This window comes from Callospermophilus lateralis, chromosome 11 (assembly GCF_048772815.1).
Source record: "Callospermophilus lateralis isolate mCalLat2 chromosome 11, mCalLat2.hap1, whole genome shotgun sequence".
In the NCBI taxonomy this organism is placed as follows: Eukaryota; Metazoa; Chordata; class Mammalia; order Rodentia; family Sciuridae; genus Callospermophilus; species Callospermophilus lateralis.
The window spans coordinates 116,611,539-116,631,755 of NC_135315.1; the positions used below are offsets into that span (position 1 = coordinate 116,611,539).

Below are 20,217 nucleotides of genomic sequence, written 5' to 3' on the forward strand. Positions count from 1 at the left end.
ACAGACAATATGCACAGGTACTACAAAATATAGGGAAAAAATGTAATATCTCAGATCCAGACTGCAATAAAGGAAGACACAAACACAACTTGAAAAAAATAATGTAAGAAAGTGTCCCAAACAAACAAGGATGCTATAATAACAGAACTCATGGACAGTGAAGTTGATGAAATGTCAGAGAAGTAGTTCAAAATGTTATAATTAAAATGATCTGTAAATTTATAAATTACCTGAAGGAGCAAACACAGGCAGAAATTGATCACTTCAACAATAAGATAAGAGAGAAAATACAGGTAGCACAAGATTACTTTAAGAGAGAGATAGAGACTCTAGAAAAAAAGTCAGAAATCCTTGAAATGAAGGATATAATAAAGCAAATAAAAATTTCAACAGAGAGCATAACCAATAGACTATATCACTTGGAAGAAAGAATGTCAGATAATGAGGACAAAGTATACAATCTAGAGAATAAATTTGATCACACAGCAAAGATAGTTAGACATCATGAACAGAACATCCAAGAATAATGGGACAGCATCAAATGACCAGATTTAAGAGTTATAGGAATAGAGGAAGGCACAGAGTTTCAAACCAATGCACAATCTCTTCAATGAGACAATATTAGGTAATTTTTCAAGCATGAAGAATGAATTTGAAAAGCAAATATGAGAGGCTTCCAGGATACCAAATGTACAAAATTACAACAGATCTACACCAAGGCACATTATAATAAAAATGTCCAGCATACCAAATAAAAATATAATTTTTAAAGTCACAAAAGAGAGAAATCAGATCACATATAGGGGGAGATCAATTCATATCTCAGAATATTTTCCAACCCAAGCCCTCAAACCTAGGAAACTGTAGATCAACATATACCAAACTCTGAAAGAAAATGAATGCCAATGAAGAATCTTATATCCACCAAAACTAAGCTTTAGGTTTGATGATGAAATAAAAACCTTCCATGCAAACAAAAGGTAAAAGAATTTACAGTTAGAAAGCCTGTACTACACAACATCCTCAGAAAAATATTCCAAGAAGAGGAAATGAAAAACAATGATGAAAATTATTAGAGGGAGGGATTACACCAAAGAAAAATCTAATCAGAGGAGAAACCAAGTCACATTAAGTATCAAAAGTAAACAAAAATGGCTGGAAACACAAATCATGTCTCAATAATAATCCTGAATGTTAATGGCCTAAACTCACCAATCAAAAGACATAGACTAGCAGATTGGATTAAGAAAAAAAGACCAACAATCTGCAGCCTCCAAAAGACTCATCTCATAGAAAAAGATATCCACAGACTGAAGGTGAAGAGTGGGGGGAAATCGTACCCTTCACATGGACTGTGGAAGCAAGCAGAAGTTTCCATCTTCATATCAAATAAACTAGACTTCAAACTAAAGTCAATCAAAAAGGATAAAGAAGTACACTACCTTCTACTCAAGGGAACCATAGACCAATAATTAAGACTAAACAATTATAAATATATATACCCAAAACAATGAAGCATCTCCATTCATCAAACAAACTCTTCTCAAGTTCAAGAGTCAAATAGACCACAACACAATAATTTTGGGTTACTTTGACACATCTCTTTCTTCACTAGACAGACCTTCCAAACAGAAGCCGAGCAAAGAAACTATAGAACTCAATAATATAATAAATAACTTAGACTTAACTGACACATATAGAATAATTTATCCTTCAATGATAGAATATACTTTCTTCTCAACAGCACATGGATCCTTCTCTAAAATAGACCATATACTATGCCACAAAGCAATCCTTAGCAAATATAAAAAAGTAGAGATACTACCCTGCATTATATCATATCATAATGGAATGAAATTAGAAATCAATGATAAAATTACAAAAAAAAAAATCCATTCCAACACCTGGAGACTAAATAACACTCTAATAAATGTACCAAGGGTTGCCAAAGACATTAAGGAGATAATTTTTTAAAAAATAGAGGTAAATGAGAATACGGACACAATATATCTAAATTTCTGGGGCACTATGAAAGCAATCCTAAGAGGAAAGTTCATTGCATGGAGTTTAATCTTTAAAAGAAAAAAAAAGTCAAGAATTAAATGACATAACATTACATCTCAAAGCCCTAGGGAAACAAGAGCAAATTAACACCAAGAGCTGCAGAAAGCAGAAAATATTTAAAATTAAAGCTGAAATTAATAAATTTGAAACAAAAAAAATTTAAAAAATTGACAAAACAAAAAATTGGTTGTTTGAAAAAATAAATAAAATTGGCAGACCTTTAGTCATGCTCATGAAGAGAAGAAGAGAGAATACCCAAATCACTAACATATGTGATGAAAATAAAAATATCACAACAGACATTGTGGAAATACAGAAGATAATTAAAAAATATTTTAAAAACTTCTACTTCAAAAAATAGAAAATATTGAAGGCATCAAAAAATTTCTAGAATTATATAATTTGCCCAAACTGAATCAGGATGATATAAACAATTTAAATAGATCAGTTTCAAGTGAAAAAATAGCAGATGCCATCAAAAGTCTACCAACCAAGAAAAGCCCAGGACCAAATGGATACACAGCCAACTTCTAAAAGACCTTTAAATAAGAACTAGTCTCAATACTCTTCGGTTTATTTCAGGAAATAGAAAAAGAGGCAGAACTTCCGAACTCATTCTATGAGGCCAATATCATCCTTATTTCAAAACTAGGCCAAGACGAATTAAAAAAGAAAAAAAAAAAACTTCAGACCAATATCTCTAATGAACATAGATGCAAAACTTCTCAATAAATTCTGGCAAATCAAATAAAAAACATATCAAAAAGATTGTGCAATATGATCAAGTGGGATTTATTCCAGATATGCAAAGATGGTTCAACATATACAAATCAATATATGTAATTCATTACATCAATAAGCTTAAAGATAAAAATCATATGAACATCTCAATAGATGCAGAAAGGGCATTTGACAAAATACAGTACTTCTTTATATTCAAAACACTAGAACAAATAGGGATAACAGAAATATATCTCAAAATCATAAAGACTATCTATGCTAAGCCCCAGGCCATTATCATTCTAAATGGAAAAAAAAATTGAAGGCATTCCCTCTAAAAACTGGAACAGGTCAGGGATGACCTTTTTCACCACTTCTATTTAACATAGTTCTTAAAACACTGGCCAGAGCAATCAGACAGATGAAAGAAATTGAAGGAATACACATAGTAAAGAAGAAATCCAATTGGCACTATTTGCTGATGATATGATTCTATACTTAGAAGACCCTCGAAGTTCTACCAGAAAGTTTCTAGAACTAGCAAATAAATTCAGCAAAGTAGCATGATATAAAATTAACACCTATCAAAGGTATTTTTGAATAACAGTGATAAATACTCAGAAATCTGAAATGAGGAAAACTACCCCATTTACATTAGGCTCATAAAACATAAAATACTTGAGAATAAACTTAAAAGAAGGTGAGAAAACTATGTAATGAACCCCACAGAAGGAAGTCAAAGAAGACCTTAGAAAATTGAAAGTTCTATCTTCCTCTTGGATGGGCAGAATTAATATTATCCAAATGACCATACTTCCAAAAGCAATATACATATTTAATGCAATTACAGTCAAAATTCCAATAGTATTCCTCATAGAAATATAAAAAGCAATCATTAAATTCATCTGAAAAAGTAAGAGACCCATAATAACTAAATAAATCCTTAGCAGAAAAAGTGAAGCAGGTGGCATCACTTTATCAGACCTTCAAGTATATTATAGAGCAATAGTAACAAAAACAGCATGGTATTGGCACTAAAGCAGACTGGTAGACCAATGGTACAGAATAGAGGACACAGAGTCTGGCCCACAAAATTACAATTATCTTATATTAGACAAAGGTGCCAAAAACATGCATTGGAGAAAAGATAGCCTTTTTAAGAAATGATGCTGGGAAAACTGGAAATCCATATGCAACAAAATAAAATTAAACCCCTATCTCTCACTATGCACAGAACTCAACTCAAAATGGATCAAGAACTTAGGAATAAAACCATAGGTCCTGCAACTAATAGAAGAAAAAGTAGGCCCTAATCTTCATATGTGGAATTAGGCCTCAACTTCCTTAATAAAACTCCTGTGGCATAAGAATTAAAATCACGAATCAATAAATGGGATGAATTCAAATTAAAAAAAAATTCTTCTCCACAAAAGAAACAATATGTGAGGTGAATAGAGAGTCCACATCTTGGGAGATATAGCACTCTTCTCTAGAGTAAATAAAGAACTCAAAAAGCTAAACACCAAAAAAAAAAAAAAAAAAACCACAAGTAATACAATCAATAAATGGGTGAAGGACCTGGAGAGACACTTCTCAGAAGATTATGTACAATCAATCAATCCATAAAAAATGTTCATCATCACTAGCAATTTCAGAAATGCAAATGAAAACCATTCTAAGATTTCATCTCACTTCAGTCAGAATGGCAGCTATCATAAAGACAAACAACAATAATTGTTGGCGTAAATATGGGGGGAAAAGGTACATTCATATACTGCTGGTGGGACTTAAAATTGATGTAGCCAATCTGGAAGTCAGTATGGAAAGCAGTATGGAGATTTCTTGAAAAATTGGGAAGGGATTCACCATTTGACCAAGCTATAATCTCCTCGATATATACCCAAAGGACTTAAACACAGCATACTACAGGGACACAGCCACATCAATGTTTTTAGCAACACAATTCACATTAGCTAAATTTTGGAACCAACCTAGATGCCCTTCAATAGATGAATGGATAAAAAAATGGCATATATACACAATGGAATTTTACTCAGCAATAAAATAGAATAAAATCAGCATGTGCAGGTAAATGGATGGAGTGAAAGAAGATAATGCTAAATGATGTTAGTCAATTCAAAATAACCAAATGCTGAAGGTTTTCTTTGATATAAGGATGCTGATTCATAGTGGGGTAGGGACAGGAAGCATGAGAGGAATAGTTGGACTCTAGATAGGGCAGAGGGGTTGGAGGATAATGAAGGGGGCATGGGACTGTAAATGATGGTGGAATGTGATGATCATTAATATCCAAAGCACATGTATGAAGACAAAAATTGGTGTGAATATACTTTGTATACAACCAGAGATATGAAAAATTGTGCTATATATGTGTAGTAAGAATTATAATGCTTTCTGCTGTCATATATAAATAAAAAAATCAAAGCTCTACATCAAACTTAAAGACTGCTTTGTGATGTGTATTGTATTTACATTTATTGAACTCAATTTTCCTGAAATGATTCTCTATAAAATTATACTATTTTGTCAAATTATATTCATGGACCTTGGGACAATCAATTCCAACAAAATCTCTTTAAACTAACTGCCCAAATTGTAAAAACTAATTCTATTCAAATTAACATGCCTATTGTTTTCACTTTCTTTTAAGGGTGGGATACACACTTACTTGACCAATGACAAAAGTTAATTTCATGGTTTAATCACTACAGTCTGTTAACATATGGCATATTAGATATACTTATCTTGCTAACCTTGTTTGTTTTCAAAAGTCTTATTAACTGTATGCCTGAAGCTGAACAAAAAAAATTTCTTAATAATTCAGATTGTTCAAGACTTAGAGTTGGGAACTGTTTCAGGCCCTGATCTTGGACCTACCTGGGGGGTCTTGCTTATTGTGCAGCAGGAAAATCCTAAAATAGAATGCTATGTTTTGGGACAAAATGTTGTCACAATATTGGCAAGTCCAATTTTGTTGCCTCTTTGACAAGGAGTATTTCCTCTGTAGGTGTAAGTTCATCCTACATGTCAATTTCTAGACTCTTGGTGTCTGGATTCCCATAAAATGGTATGTTATGTATCACCTCTGGTCTATTGTGACTGTTTTATGTAAATTGGCATATATCCACTATAAAAGCTATTTTTACTGTACAATAAAGCAGATGTTATTCTCTGAAACCTTCTTTGAAGGAGTTTCTCCATGCCCTCAAGTTTCCACAGTCGATCCTGGACAATGGCAGGTCCCTCAGCAATTTTTTTTTTGAATTTTTTTGTTATTTTTTATGTTTGTTTTTACTCTGTCAGACTCTCTGTATAGGTCTCTGTTTTCAAAGCCTGCCTAATCTTTAGGGAGACTACCAAGAGTAGCAAGATAGCTTCAAGTAGAAGTAGCACTTTCTATTTTTATGACAAAACAAGAAGCAAGTTTTATTCTACCCATGTACTAGTATGTGATTTTAAAAATAATGTTTAACTCTCTTTGTTATGTATGGCCTCGTCCAAAAAGGAGGTCCACAGGAAAGGGTCGAGGAGAATGTGGCTTCAGAGTCACTAATCAAGACCTCCAGAGACCAAACAGAAAACAGGTCTGATTTTATTGCAGAGTTATCATGTATTTATACTCAGGCAGTAGCTAAGCAGATTACAGGCAGCCACCAATGCAATGTCTGCTAACTTTTCTTGCAGCAACCAATCAATAAGTGGGCCATGGAGCAAACACAGGAACTGCAGTGTATGGCCCGGGGCTGTGCCTCTCAGAAGCCAAGCCTAGCATGAGGGGAGTGGCCTGCCACTCAGAGGCTGTTAACATATGCCATGTATGCAGTAATCCATGCACTTTTTCCCACAACTCCCCACTCTGACTCTGCTGCAAAGATTTCAGCCAGCATTGCTGTTTTTCGTTGGGTGGTCTTCACATGGTTACATAACCATCTCACATCAAAAGAAAATATTATCACTATTATGAACAGTAGGGACAGGGTAATAGCTTTATAAGGATTATTTAATTCAGCTATCAGGTTTTTCCAATGTTCTGTGAATTTGTGGAAGCAAAAAAAGGTTTTCAAGATAGACACCTTTGTCTCATTGATTTTGACAATTGCCTTGGTAAGGTAATGCATAGTCATAAAATATTTAGCATCCCAAGCACCCTTAATATACTAAGAAAAATTGGAGAAGTGAAAGGTTACATTTGCATATTGGGTGACACAAATACTCTAAAATTTAGGGTCACAAGTGAGCCTTTGCAACATAAACAGAATATCTAGTTTTTCCTGATAGAGGTCTAGTTCTTGCTAAGATAGCAGCTTGGGACAGTATATTTAGTCATTTAGAATGGCATAGTCTTTTGCAATGGTAGTAGACAAATTGTTTACAGTCTGAGCAGTCTAGATGCTCTGAGTGAGTAAAGCAGCAGCAGTGGTTGTGGCATCAATGGTGGCTACCAGAGCAATAATCCCAGTGATGAAAAGGCTAATTGCCTACCTTGTCCAGTGTAGTATCTCATTCAGAAGATTCTTCATCTCCATGTCCCATGGAATCCTCCACTGGAAGGTTCACTGGAAGCCAGACTCCTGGAGACAGTTTATTCTGAGAATAAATATACATTTAGCTTTCATAGCATGGGTTAGACAATTTGTTAGCCAGCAGGATATATTGACTGCATAAGGGATCTCTGTCTTAGTGATATTTAGGCCATCAGTATCATTGATTATTATCATGGCAAAGGGTGGTGTAGCACAAGCTTTTGCATAGTGGGTATAAGCATAATTTGGCACAAAGACTAATCCATGTACATATAATATATATATAGTATATTAAGGGTGCTTGGGATGCTAACTATTTTATGACTATACATAACTTTACCAAGGCAATTGTCAAATTCCATGGTCAGTGTATGGACTCAATAGAGCTGGCTGCTGCCCATTTTATGAGTCTATCAGCTAGCAATATTGGTGTGATATCCATCATGCCATACTGATTTCCTGCATACCCATTGGTAATGGCTTGTTCTGTATAGCAGTTACTGCAGTAGCTCATGTGGTTTTTGGGCACATTAGTTACATTCCAGGGGGCTGCAACTGCCCAGGCACATAGATGTTGTTTTTCCCCAGAGAAAGTATGGCAGTAACACATTAATTCCATGGGATGTTATCATTATCAGAGGGGGACGTTCCAAAAAGCATTGTTGGGTACATTGGTAGCAAGGGTTTTTGCATTTCCCATGGGGCAGTCTATGGTTATAGGTAGAATTAACTATAACTCTAATGTCAGTGAGAGATAACCCAGCAGATGACTTATTATAGTTATCTACAAGAGTTTAATTTGCAAGAGCAAAACAGAGAAGACTGCCTGGAATGTTGTAGGAACAGATGAAGCAAGGCCCTGAAGATATTAGGAAGCAGTTTTATTTGGCTGCAGCCAAGTTCAGAGAGCACAGCTTTTCTGTAATCAATCAATTCCCTGAACACTGAGTTCAGGTAGTTTCAAAGTTTTATACCCAGCATGTAAGGGGAGAGGCTTACAAATTTACAGTCTACAGAAGTTCACATAAAAGCAGCATTTTCTCTCAGTGTTTTGGGCAAGTTATCCCTTCAAGTACAACACCTGAAAAGTGGAGAGATTCTTTATCTCCCCTTTCTTTCCTCCCCCTGCCAGCTGCAACTATAGAGCCCAATTGGTAATTTCTCTTATCTTAAAAATGTAGAAATATCTGTGAAGCCCAGCTTAAGGACAGAGGCTTTGTTTACACACTTTTACAAACTACTATATTGGATATGTTTGTGAAAAACTAGTAAGGGGGTGTCCAGCACTTGAAGTGCTGGTATCTTCTTGGCCAGTGGCCAAGTAAACAGGGTGACACAAAAATAGAAAGTTTATCTACATTGAACTCTTTTGCTGGCAGTCCTAAAAATAGCCATGGTAAAGATTTCTGGAGAAGACCAGTTAAGGCTTTTCTGTGGAGAAAGGGGGTGCAACTTCATAATCAAGGTCATAAACTTTTGGTTGTGGGGATGCACCACCTTGTTGGCAATGTGGCTTCTTTTTTTGGCCTTTATATTAAACTGAAATATGGAAATGCCCCTGGGGGCTTGTTAGGGGCTATTGCCACCTTTGAATAAAGGATGACCAATATTCCCAGTGCCTTGCATCTTCTTTCAACTGATGGATTCCTAAATTTTGCTTCTTGGGCCTGACCCCTGCCCTCAGTCTGACACTGCAGAAAGGCCCAGTGCTGACTTTGCATGAGGCACCTTGGAACATTCAAATATTAGACTTAGCTCTTGTACTCAGTCCTTAAAAAGAAAGTCTGTAAAAAGGCATCCTTCTGTTAAATGGTGCAGGTAACAGTGATATTGGAATTGGACTGCTTAAACCTTGTAGATACTAAGCCTTCTGCTTACCAACTGAACAACAAAGGATGGCAAGTGCAACCTGTGATGTTGGGAAGAAGGGTGTACCTGGGATTTGCTCGTTCTTTACTCACATTATTAGACATTTGAAAAATAATTTGAGAAGAGTTGCGAACATGGGCATAAATCAGTTTTGATAAGTTATTTTTAAATAGCATATGATATGTAATGTTTCTAAAAAGAAGTTGAGTTGGTTTTCATGTCAGTTTTTGTAGACAACTATTTATTTAAGAGTTCTTTGAAATCTTTTTGCAGATGTTCTTTTCACTTCTCATAGGATATAAACACTTCTAAGCAAGCTGGTCATTATAAATATATAGCAAAGAGAAGGATAAGATAAGTGAGATCCTGCCTCAAACAAAACAAAATTAAATGTTGCATGGGATTCTCACACAGACAGGAGACACCAGGATACTCAACAGGAAGCAGTGTTTATTTGTGTGCATCTAGCCTCAGTGTATTCTTATCTGAAGGCTGAACATTTAGTGTAGAAAGTGATCCCTTATATATTCTAGTTAGTTTCCTTTTACATACTAGTCTTTTTCTTGGTAATACACATCCCTGATGGACATTCTATTTCTATACTACAAAGTAGCAAGAATGTTCAAGATTGATTTCTGGAGGGCTCACAATGATACAAATGGCATCGTGTTCCTTTTCTTCTGAGATATCTCTATCATAAAATGTAGCTCAGTGGTAAAGAATCCCTGGCTTCTATTGCCAGTACCAAACCAAAGCAAACCAAATAAATGGCAGATGCACTTCATTTAGGGCAGAGAATATAGCATTATATTGAGTTACAGTGAGCAAAGTTTACCCTAGGACACTTAGAAGAGCAGCTGTGTATCTTTGACTGGTTTAAGGCCTTTTCTAAAGAGCAGTTTCTGAAACAAAGAAACAACTTCAAGTGAAGTTAGCCGTGAGCAACTCTCTGCCTGCAATCACAAGTGTTCCTAAGTTTCTACCTGGCAGCTGAACACTTTGTAGGCCATTTCCTAGTGGGGAGAAAAGTCTGAAGGGAGAGAAAACTTGAATTCTTGGGTAATTCCCTTCTTCTTTGGCTATTCTAATCAACTTTCTATCAGTATCTCCAGTATCTAAGATGCAGAGAATTTGAATGTTCTCCAAATCTGGATCTTTGAGACCTGATCCTGACCCTGACCTCACTCCACATTCCTTGGTTGATTTCTCAAACACCTCAATGCCCGGGTTTTGGAGGATTTCACTTCCTTCCACCTCTATTGCCTCCAGTTCACTGAGGGATTTGATTGCAGTACCTGAAATTGGGAAGGAGTTTCTCCAGGCAGGAGATTCAGCCATCCAAGCAGGCTGTCTTAACCTTGAACCTACATAAGGCAGTCCCCTTAGGGCTACCCAGTAGACCACATTTGGGCTATTACTTATGGGGTTGAGTGTTAGCAATTGTTGCCAGAAAGGCATTTCTCCCTTGTTCCCAGGATTTCCCTCCCTGAGATAGTACTTACTCTTTGATGGAGGATGAAGGCTATCTAGGTGCCAGATACTCACTTTTCTCACCTCCTTTGCCCACTGGTATCAGAATCAGCTTTCTCTCACACAGCCCATTGCCCAAGGCCCAGAAGACCCAGGAGGCTTTAAAGGCTAGTTCTGTAGGAGTGGGTGAAGCCACTCTGCATTCTGTAAAGAGACATCTTTGTTCTGAGAGGCTGTAGTGATAGGAATCACCTGCATGTTTTCTTCTAGAACACCTTGACAGTGGGGTTGTGATGGATGCAGTCAGGTCTCCTTTAAAGCAGCAGTTATTTATGGCTGGAGACATACCCAGAAGTCTGTAGTCCTGGACTAGAGAGGAGAAAGCATATTGGTTTCTTCTATACAATTTCAGCACAAATTTTCATTTCTCTGGTTGTACCTGATGTAACAATGCACTATATGTGTATTCATATATGTACCTAGGTTAATGATGTCCATCTCTTTCCACCATCTTTTCTCTCTGCATGCTTCCTTTCATCCCTTCCTTCCCTTTTCCCCATCAAAGTTCCTCCATTTTTTCCACCTCCCTATTATCGATCAGCATTCTGTTATCAGAGAGAACACTCAGCCTTTGTTGTTGTTGTTGTTTGAATTGGCTTATTTCACTTAGAATGATATTCTCCAGATCCATCCATTTACCTACAAATGCCATAATTTTATTCTCTTTTAAGGCTGAGTAATATTTCATTGTGTATATATACCAAAGTTTCATTATCAATTCATCTATTGAAGGGCATATACGATGCTTCCACAGCTTAGCCATTGTAAATTGAGCTGCTATAAACATTGGCTGCATTACTAAGCCATGATCCCAGCCCATATTTACCATTTTTAAGTGCACATAGAATTCAGAAGTGCTCAGTTCATTCACTATCACCACCATCTATTGCTAGACTTCATCTTCATAACAGAAACTCTGCACTCATGAAATATTGCCAACCCATTGCCCATCATCCAGTCCCCTGCTTTCTGTTTCTATGATTTTGATGTTTCTATATACATCATCTAAGCAGAACTACATAGTAAGTGTCCTTTTGTGATTGTGTGACTACACTTAACATAATGTGGGATGAATTATATCCCATTGTGTGGGTGTACAACATGTTTATCCATTCCTCACCAATGGATACTTACAATGCTTCCATTCTTCAGTTTTGGGGAACTACTACTTGGCATTTCTGGAAGCCTGAGCACTAGAGGAGATGGGAAATCTACAGGAAATGAGCTATGGTTGGGACCTCATGGGTCCATGATTTCCATCTTGATGTAATCTTTAGGCAAGAGGAGACATGAGGTGATCCAGGTGAGGGCACCTGCAATTAGCACAGATGCTACAGGTAAGGCCAGAACAACCTCTTGTCTCTAAAGAAAGAGAGGAAATTATGAAACTCAAAGAGAGACTTGAGAAGAGGGCCTACACCCAAAAAAATATCTGTATAACAATAGGCACCATAAACAAAATTAAAACACAAATGTCAGATTGGGAGACATGATTGGCAACTTTTATCCACAGTGGTCTTCCTTCTATTTCTCTAACACCCCCTTTAATTTTGTTTTGCTTTAGCACATTCAAAATTTCTATTCCTAGTGTCTGAAATGCTGCATCTGTGCTTAAATTCTCATGAGATCTGAATTATTTCATTTCTTCTCTTCATAGATGCCTTCCCTAACAGTCCAATACAAGCCGCCACTCCCCACCTTTCATAATCTACTCTGACATTCCTTTTTAGTCTCCTCAGAACACTAACTGTTCCAGAAAGTGAGTCTGGGCAGGAATATGGTAGCACCTGCCTGTCATCCCAGCCATTTGGGAAGCTGAGGCAGGAGGATTGCAAATTCAAAATTAGCCTCTGCAACTTAGAGAAGCCTCAATCTCCAGATTACAACTAAAAAGGACTGGGGATGTAGCTCATTGGTAAAGGGCCCCTGGTTCAATCTCCACTACAACAATAAATAAATGAGAAAGAAAAAAGAAAGTGAGTCTGTACTTGTTCACTGCTTCTCTGTCAGGCCCATTAAACAGACTTGTTCTCTGATTTTCTGTATCTTCTGTATCCCCAGTGCCTACCGCAGTGCATGGCATACAACAAAGGCTCAATGAATATTTGTTAAATGAATTAATGTACAAATTTATCAATTATAATAGACTCCTAAAAATAAGGCAGACCATTCCAAAAAAAATAGGCAAAATGTTATCAATAGGGTATATGAAGAAAGAGAACTAGCTGATGCACATGTTAAGAGATATTCAGCTTCACAATTAATTAGGAAAATTAAATTCAAAAAAACTTAATGTACATAGTTTGTACTGTTTATGGCAAAAAGCTGAGTATCCCTACCTTAACATTTCTATACCTATTTCCAACTCATTAGAGTCTAATATTTTTAGCCCATTTATTTATTTATTTGTTTATTCATTTACTTGTGTATTTTTTAGTACCAGAGATTGAATACAGGGGTGCTTAACCATTGAGCCATATGCTTAGGGCCTTGCTAAGTTGCTGAAGATGGTTTTGAATCTTCAATCTTTCTGCCTTAGCCTCACCAGTTGTTGGGATTACAGGTGTGCACCATCATGCCTGGCTTCAGCACTTTTAGATGAAAAATATTTTACTGATATTTTCCTCTACATTTCTAAATTATATATTGATATATAATGGATTTTCAATTTTATATATTATCTACTGACTTCTTGTTCTAAAAGAACAGCTCCCTTCATCTACCTAAAGTCATACAATCTTCCCTTCTTCCCATCATCCTGATATAGCTCTATTAATATGGAATTCCTTCCTATATATGTATAGAATTTAGTACAGCACAGTGAATCTCACCATCATTTACCCCCACAACACCGAGATCCTAATTGGAATAAGATATATTCCATGCTTGTATAATTATATCAAAAGGATTCTACTGTCACGTCTAAATAAAAAGTACCAATAAAAATATGAAGTTCCTATGATTATATGGCCTTTATTGAATACCCTTTATGTTCTTCAATATTTTGTGCCTGCTTCATCTTCTGTGTACCTTATAACTAATTCAAGACCAAAGAGTCTGCCAGAAAAGTAAATCTCATCTCAATATGTCCTAGCATATTTTTCTTAGAAGTATCTCTTCTAGAATTCTCCATGATCCTTTTTCTGCTGCTGTTGGGGCTCCAGGATTGCAGCTTGGCTACCTATTATATAGAAAGATGATGGTAAAAGGGAAGTCTGGGGACTTACCTTCATCCTAGGGGTCATCCCCACATTTCTGTAATATTAGATTCCCTGCTTTCTGGCTTCTACATCTCCCTCATTTTGGGATCATTCTTCATTATTTGATCTATTGACGTATTTTAATAGTATGTACGTTTTATATCCCAAGAAAAAGAATCTCAAATTTTTCCCTCCTGTGTGTTTTTGTCTGGCTTCTTCATGGTCTGTGATGCCAGCTGAAATTTTCAATACAATGAAATGATGGAATGGGAGGAGATTATTCTGCCATTTTTCTATGTCTTTGTATATCAAATCTGGGGTTGATCATCCAGCTCTGTGGTCATCACTTATTTCAAATTTGTCATCCCAGTTAGGAGCCATGTGATGACTTTGAAGCACAACCTAACATACCTGGCATTTGCCACTTTTTTTAAAATTTGTTTTGGTACTTGGGATTGAACTCAGGAGCACTCAACCACTGAGCCACATCCCCAGCCCTATTTTGTACTTTATTTAGAGACAGGGTCTCACTGAGTTGCTTAGTACCTCACTTTTGCTGAGGCTGGCTTTGAACTCATGATCCCCCTGCCTCAACCTCCTGAGTGGATGGGATTACACATGTGTGCCACCAAACATAGCTCCCTGTTGGTATTTTTGATGCCTTTGAGAGCATCAGCCAGGACATTCATGCACACCATTATGAAGATTGAGATGCTTCCTGTCATCTTTATGTTGTCATGGAAAGATGATAGGAAGCATCTAAATCTTCATTTTAACAGATCAGATCCTGCAACAGCTTCTTGAGAGGGCTGCATGAATGTATACTTCTTGAAAACCTTTCCATCTGAACAGGTCTTTGTCTTATTCTCATACTTTATTGGTCATTTGAGTATAAAATTCTAAGTTGCGAACCATTTACTGTAAAACATTCAAGGCCACTGATCTATTATCTTCTAGCTTCCAGTGTGTGGTTGAGGAGTTTGATGCTATTTTGATTCATACACTTGCTTTTCTTTGGGAATCTTTAGGGCTGCTTTGTAAAGTATACTAAAATTTCACCAAAATGTGCCCTGTTATTTGTCTTTTTTTTATCTAGTGTGCTTATTGTGCCCTCTCATTTCACAAACATTTGTCCTTTCACTAAGAGGAATGTTGTTGAATTATTTCATTAATATTTTCCTACTCTCTCTTGTCTTTGTTTTTTCCCCTCCATTGTATTACTTTAATTCACATATTGGGCCTCTTGGAGTCTTCTTTTAATTTTATTTATTTTCCATTTCTTTGTAGTTTTTTCTGTTTGCCATCAACTACACACACACACACACACACACACACACACACATTCAGTACTGGAAATTGAATCATTGAATTCAATGGCACTTTACTACTGAGCTATATCCCCAATCATTTTTATTTTATATTTTGAGACAGAATCTCACTCAGTTGCTCAGGCTGGCCTCAATCCTGTGATCCTCCTCCTTAGCCTCCTGGGTAGCTCGCATTACAGTTGTGCACCCTTGAGCTCATAATTTATTTAATTTTGCTTTTATCATATCATGTTGACAATTTGTTAATTCTCCTCTCTTTTCTCTGTGACTGCCTCCTGTTTTCCTTCTATGGATTCCTGTAGATTCTGATATTGCTAAAGCATTTTCTATCCTGTCTATCAGGACTGTCTATGCAGCAGAATAATATTTTCTGCACTGCAAACATCAGATTTGGACACATCACTTGCTTTGGTCCATGAAATATGAGTGGAAGAGATATGTTCTACTTTTGAGCAGAAGCATTGAGAGTCACTGTGCAAGGCCTCCATCTTGCTTTCCCATCTGCTAGGAGCCTGAGGGTACCTCAGATGAAAACTGCTTCTTTGGTTTGGATCCTGAGGGAAGACAACAGAACAGACATGCAGATAATATATGGCATGAGCAAAAGGTCACCCTTTGTTGCTGCAAGCCATGGAGATGTCGTAGTTGTTTGTGTTGAGTTTTCTTCTGTTCCCTGCTTGTGTCTACTTCCTCTGAATTAAATTTTCCATCTGTCTTAGCCTTCCACATTAAAGGACTTCCTCAAATGTCTGGTCATCCTTGACCATCCACTCATTTCTAAGAGTGAAAAACTGAAAGCTTATTGGAATTCTGTATGCAGACTGTAGGGGTTTTCAACTGCACACAGCAGAGTGAGTTTCCTGGACTTTTGTTAGTTTTGATTTTGGGTGGTATTGGAAATTGAACCCAGGTGTACTCAACTGCTGAGCTACAACCAGAACCCTTTTTATTCTATTTTTTTTTAATTTTGATACCGGTCTCACTAAGTTACTGAGGCTGGCCTTGAACTTCTGATCCTCCTGCCTCAAGCTTCCTAGTAGCCAGGATTACATATGTGTGCTACCAGGCACAGCTAGAATTTCCTGGACTTTTTAGGGGACTCCCAAATATTATTCCCCAGAGAGGAAGGCTGCAGACTCTGTCAGGGGAACAGAGAGTCACAGCTGCATATGTTCCTGGATCTGAATGGGGGCATGAAAACCTTGCTGTGTAGCATGTGGACCATCATTTTCTTCTGCTACAGTGATCTCTGCAATGTGCTTGGTATCTCTGTGTCCAGCCTTTCTGGGACAAAAATCTCCATTGTTCTGTCCATCTGGGAGAAGAAGTTTGGAAGTCTAATTTTTCTCAAACTTTGAACCACACCACTTGTCTTCAGGCCAAATACACTTCTGCTCTCAGAGATAACTGGTGTGCCTCCTTCCTGAATGTTTCTGAGGCTTGTTGAATAAATTGGTCTGCTTCTGAGCTCCCCCCACTGCCAACTTTGGTTTCCTCTTTCTCCAGTTTTTGTACCTTTTTTTCAGCTCCCAGTCATATACAATTGTATGTATATAAAATTATATATTATATATTTAATCATAGATGGAACTTTATTTATTTATTCTTATGTGGTGCTGAGCATCGAACCCAGGGCCTCACACATGTTAGGCAAGCACTCCACCACTGAGCCACAACCCCAGTCCCAGCTGCCAGTCTTCTGTTGCACTTGTCTCTATGCTTCTGCCTTAGTCTTTTAACTGAAGGACCTTTCAAAACTTCTGTGCTGCCATTTCAGTGGGACATTGAGGGAAGAAACAGCACGAACTCCCTTTGAAATATTTATCTCTCTGCTGTGTTTGAACTAGAAGGAATGAGATGTGCAATGAAACCACAGGTAGATGCTATTTCTTCCCTCTCTTATTTGCACTGTGCTTGATTCAACTTTGCAAGACCTTCCCAGGTTACCTTAATAATGGCTTATGATGTACCTCTAGATGATAAAGAAGGAAAATGGGCTATCCAGGGTCTGAGTCAATCAATCTACCCTTCTCTTGAGCTAGAGGGAAAGTTAAGCTTCCACAGCAGACTACAGAGATGAGAGGGATAGGGTCTGCAGAGAATTAGGGTATAGCTTAATAAAGGAGATTTGGAATGTTTTAAGATAAAGAGGAGTTTCCATTGAATGGAGTGAGGATTTCAAAGTAATCAGAAGGCTAGTGGATAGCCCTGGAAGAATCAGCAGGCAGGAGGGCAAAAAGATTGGGAAGACTTGCAGTTGAATGGGAATGAAGCTTCTAGAAGAGCTGGAAAGGTTGTGCCAAAAGAGCAAAGTGAAAATCTAGTGCTTCTGGTTTTCTAGAACTGAGATGGGCCAAAGCTTTGTACTCCATTTATCCCCAAATCAGGAACTCTATCCATTTCCCGGGGCTTGCATCCCTTCTCTTAAATAAAATGAGAATGATTCTTCCCAAGTGGGTTCATTTTTTGATATGGCCAAAAATTAAGAATACTAATGTTTAAACTCACATTCAGCCAGGAAGAGAGAGGAAGGGACCAGATACACCTGCATGTGTGTTCTGAGCCAACATTCCCCTCTCCTCTTTCCACCTTCAGTCCAAGTCCTTGGCCCCTTATTTAGACAGTTAGTGCCTTCATTCATTCATTTATTCATTCATTCATCATTCATTCATTCATTCATTCATTCATTCAATAAGTGACAAGTGAGCACCAAACATTGTTGTAGGCACTGGAGATATAGCAGGTAACACAACACAAAGATCTTCAGGACTAAGAAGGATATTTCTATAGTGACACATACTGTATGCCTTATTCTTACTAAAACAAAGTGACTGCATTAGCTTGTTTGGGATGTGATTAAGAATCCGGACCTAATAGGTCAGAGCAAAAAGGGACTATGGCAGCAATTGCTTCTCTCAATTTCCCTGCCACTCTGGTTGAAGCCAACATTATCTCTCATATGGATGACTGTTGTAGCTTCCTAGTCAATCCCCAGCTTCTCTCTTTGACCCTTCTCCTTTCAGCCTATATGCATGTCATCTGACAAAGTGATCCTGTTCAAACCTAAGCAAGTGGTTGTCATTTCTCTACTGAAAACCCTTTCCTGTCTCCCCATTTCATTCATGGTAAAAGCCAAAACCTCACCAGAGCTTGCAAATCCTACCCCCTTTAATCTTCATTTCTTCTCCAAATTCATCTAGTGCTCTACTTCACTAATTCTATTGACTATTTGGCATCTATTCTATACTTCATTCAGCCCATCAAACACCCCTCCTGCCCAGGGCTGTTGTAATTGCTGTTTCCTCTGGTTGGACTACTCTTTCTCCATGGTGTCTTCCTAGAACTGCTTCAAGAGTTGACTTCAAATTTTCTTGACATTTTTTGGTTTTTCTTCTTCTTTCTTTATTTTATTTTATTTTATTTTTTGGTACTGGGGATTGAATCCAGGGGTGCTTAACCACTGAGCCGCATCCCGAGCCCTTTTTAATTTTTATTTTGAGAAAGGATCTCACTAAGTAGCTTAGGGCCTTGCTAAGTTGCTGATGTTGGCTTTGAACTTGGGATCCTCCTGCCTCAGCCTCCCAAGCTTTGGGATTACAGGAGTGCACCACCACACTGGGTTTTCCTCTACTTTTAATGGCACACCCCACCCCCAAATCCCATATTCACTCTTCTCTCTTTCTGTTTGATTTTTCTGTATAGTTCTCATGATCTAGTAGACTTTTCATACAATCTGTCTCATGAATTAACTGTGTCTCTTCACTAAAACACAAGCTCCAAGACAACCAACGTTTTTGTCTATTTATTGAACACTTACTATTTGTCTGCAGGACAACAGCCTCATCACATAGTCCAGGCACAGAGCACATGCTAAAAAAATACCTGTTGAGTGAATCAATCAATGAGCAGAAGAACATGGAAGGGCTCATTGGCCAGTGGTTTTCAAATTGTTTTAACAGCAAATGCCAGCCTGTTGAACACCACAGACCTGGTGGGATATGTCTGACCCACCAGGCCCTTTTGCTCCCCACCCAACCCCTGCTTCTTGGCAGAGAGAAGGATGGAAGAGGATAAAATGTTTGGCCCACTCCCAAAGGAGCAGAGAGATCCTCCTTTGAAGGCCCAGCCATTCCAGGCTCATGACTGCTTCCTAGCTGGACATTCTAAACCTTTATTTTTTTTCTCCCAAAATGGAAATTGTTTTACTGCTTGTTTTCTTCTCATTACAAAAGTAATGAATGTCCACAGTAAACAGTTTTATGTGCTCCATAAATAAGATGGAGTTCCCCTCCCCAACCTTGTCTCTCCAGTATCTCCTCTCTCAAACTCTACTCACCTGCTTTTATTCTCTTAACAACTAACTATATCAGGAATCTCTTTCTGAATCGATATTTTTAAAACAGTGACATTGTTGTTTTTAATGGCTGCTGTGTATGAATTCACCATGATTCATTAAAGCAAACTGTTTTTTACTATAATAAACAGCCTGGAAATGACATCTGGTACATACAACTTTGCTCTCTTGACCCATTATTTCCTTAGAATGAATTCCCAGGAGTGCAATTGCTGGGTCACACGAGCTTCTGGTTGAAAGACTCCTGATACTATTGTCCAAATGTGGGAGGACTCCAATTCTAAGGGAAATGGAGTGACCCTCTGCCCTGTATTTTCCTCACATAGTTCTTTTGCCTTGCTCATGCTCTTTCTTCTAAGGAGATCTATGAAGGACAGAAGAAAAATACTCATTTCATGCTTCTTAGCAATGGGTTATTGTATACCAGGCACTGTTCTAGATGTCTTATACATATTGATTTGTTTACTCATAACAATGTTAAGAATGTACTGTGTGTGTGTATGTGTGTGTGTGTGTGTGTGTGTGTGTGTGTGTGTATACAGGGGACCTAAACCAAGGGGTACTTTATCACTGAGCCATGTCCTAAGTCCTTTTTGTTTTTTATTTTG

At 37.5% G+C, this 20,217-nt stretch overlaps 1 pseudogene; it reads right to left on the reverse strand.

Annotated features, from left to right (window-relative positions):
• Positions 1-16,412: 16,412 nt before the first annotated feature.
• LOC143410776 (roundabout homolog 2-like) overlaps positions 16,413-20,217 on the reverse strand; it is a 140,145-nt pseudogene continuing 136,340 nt past the window's right edge.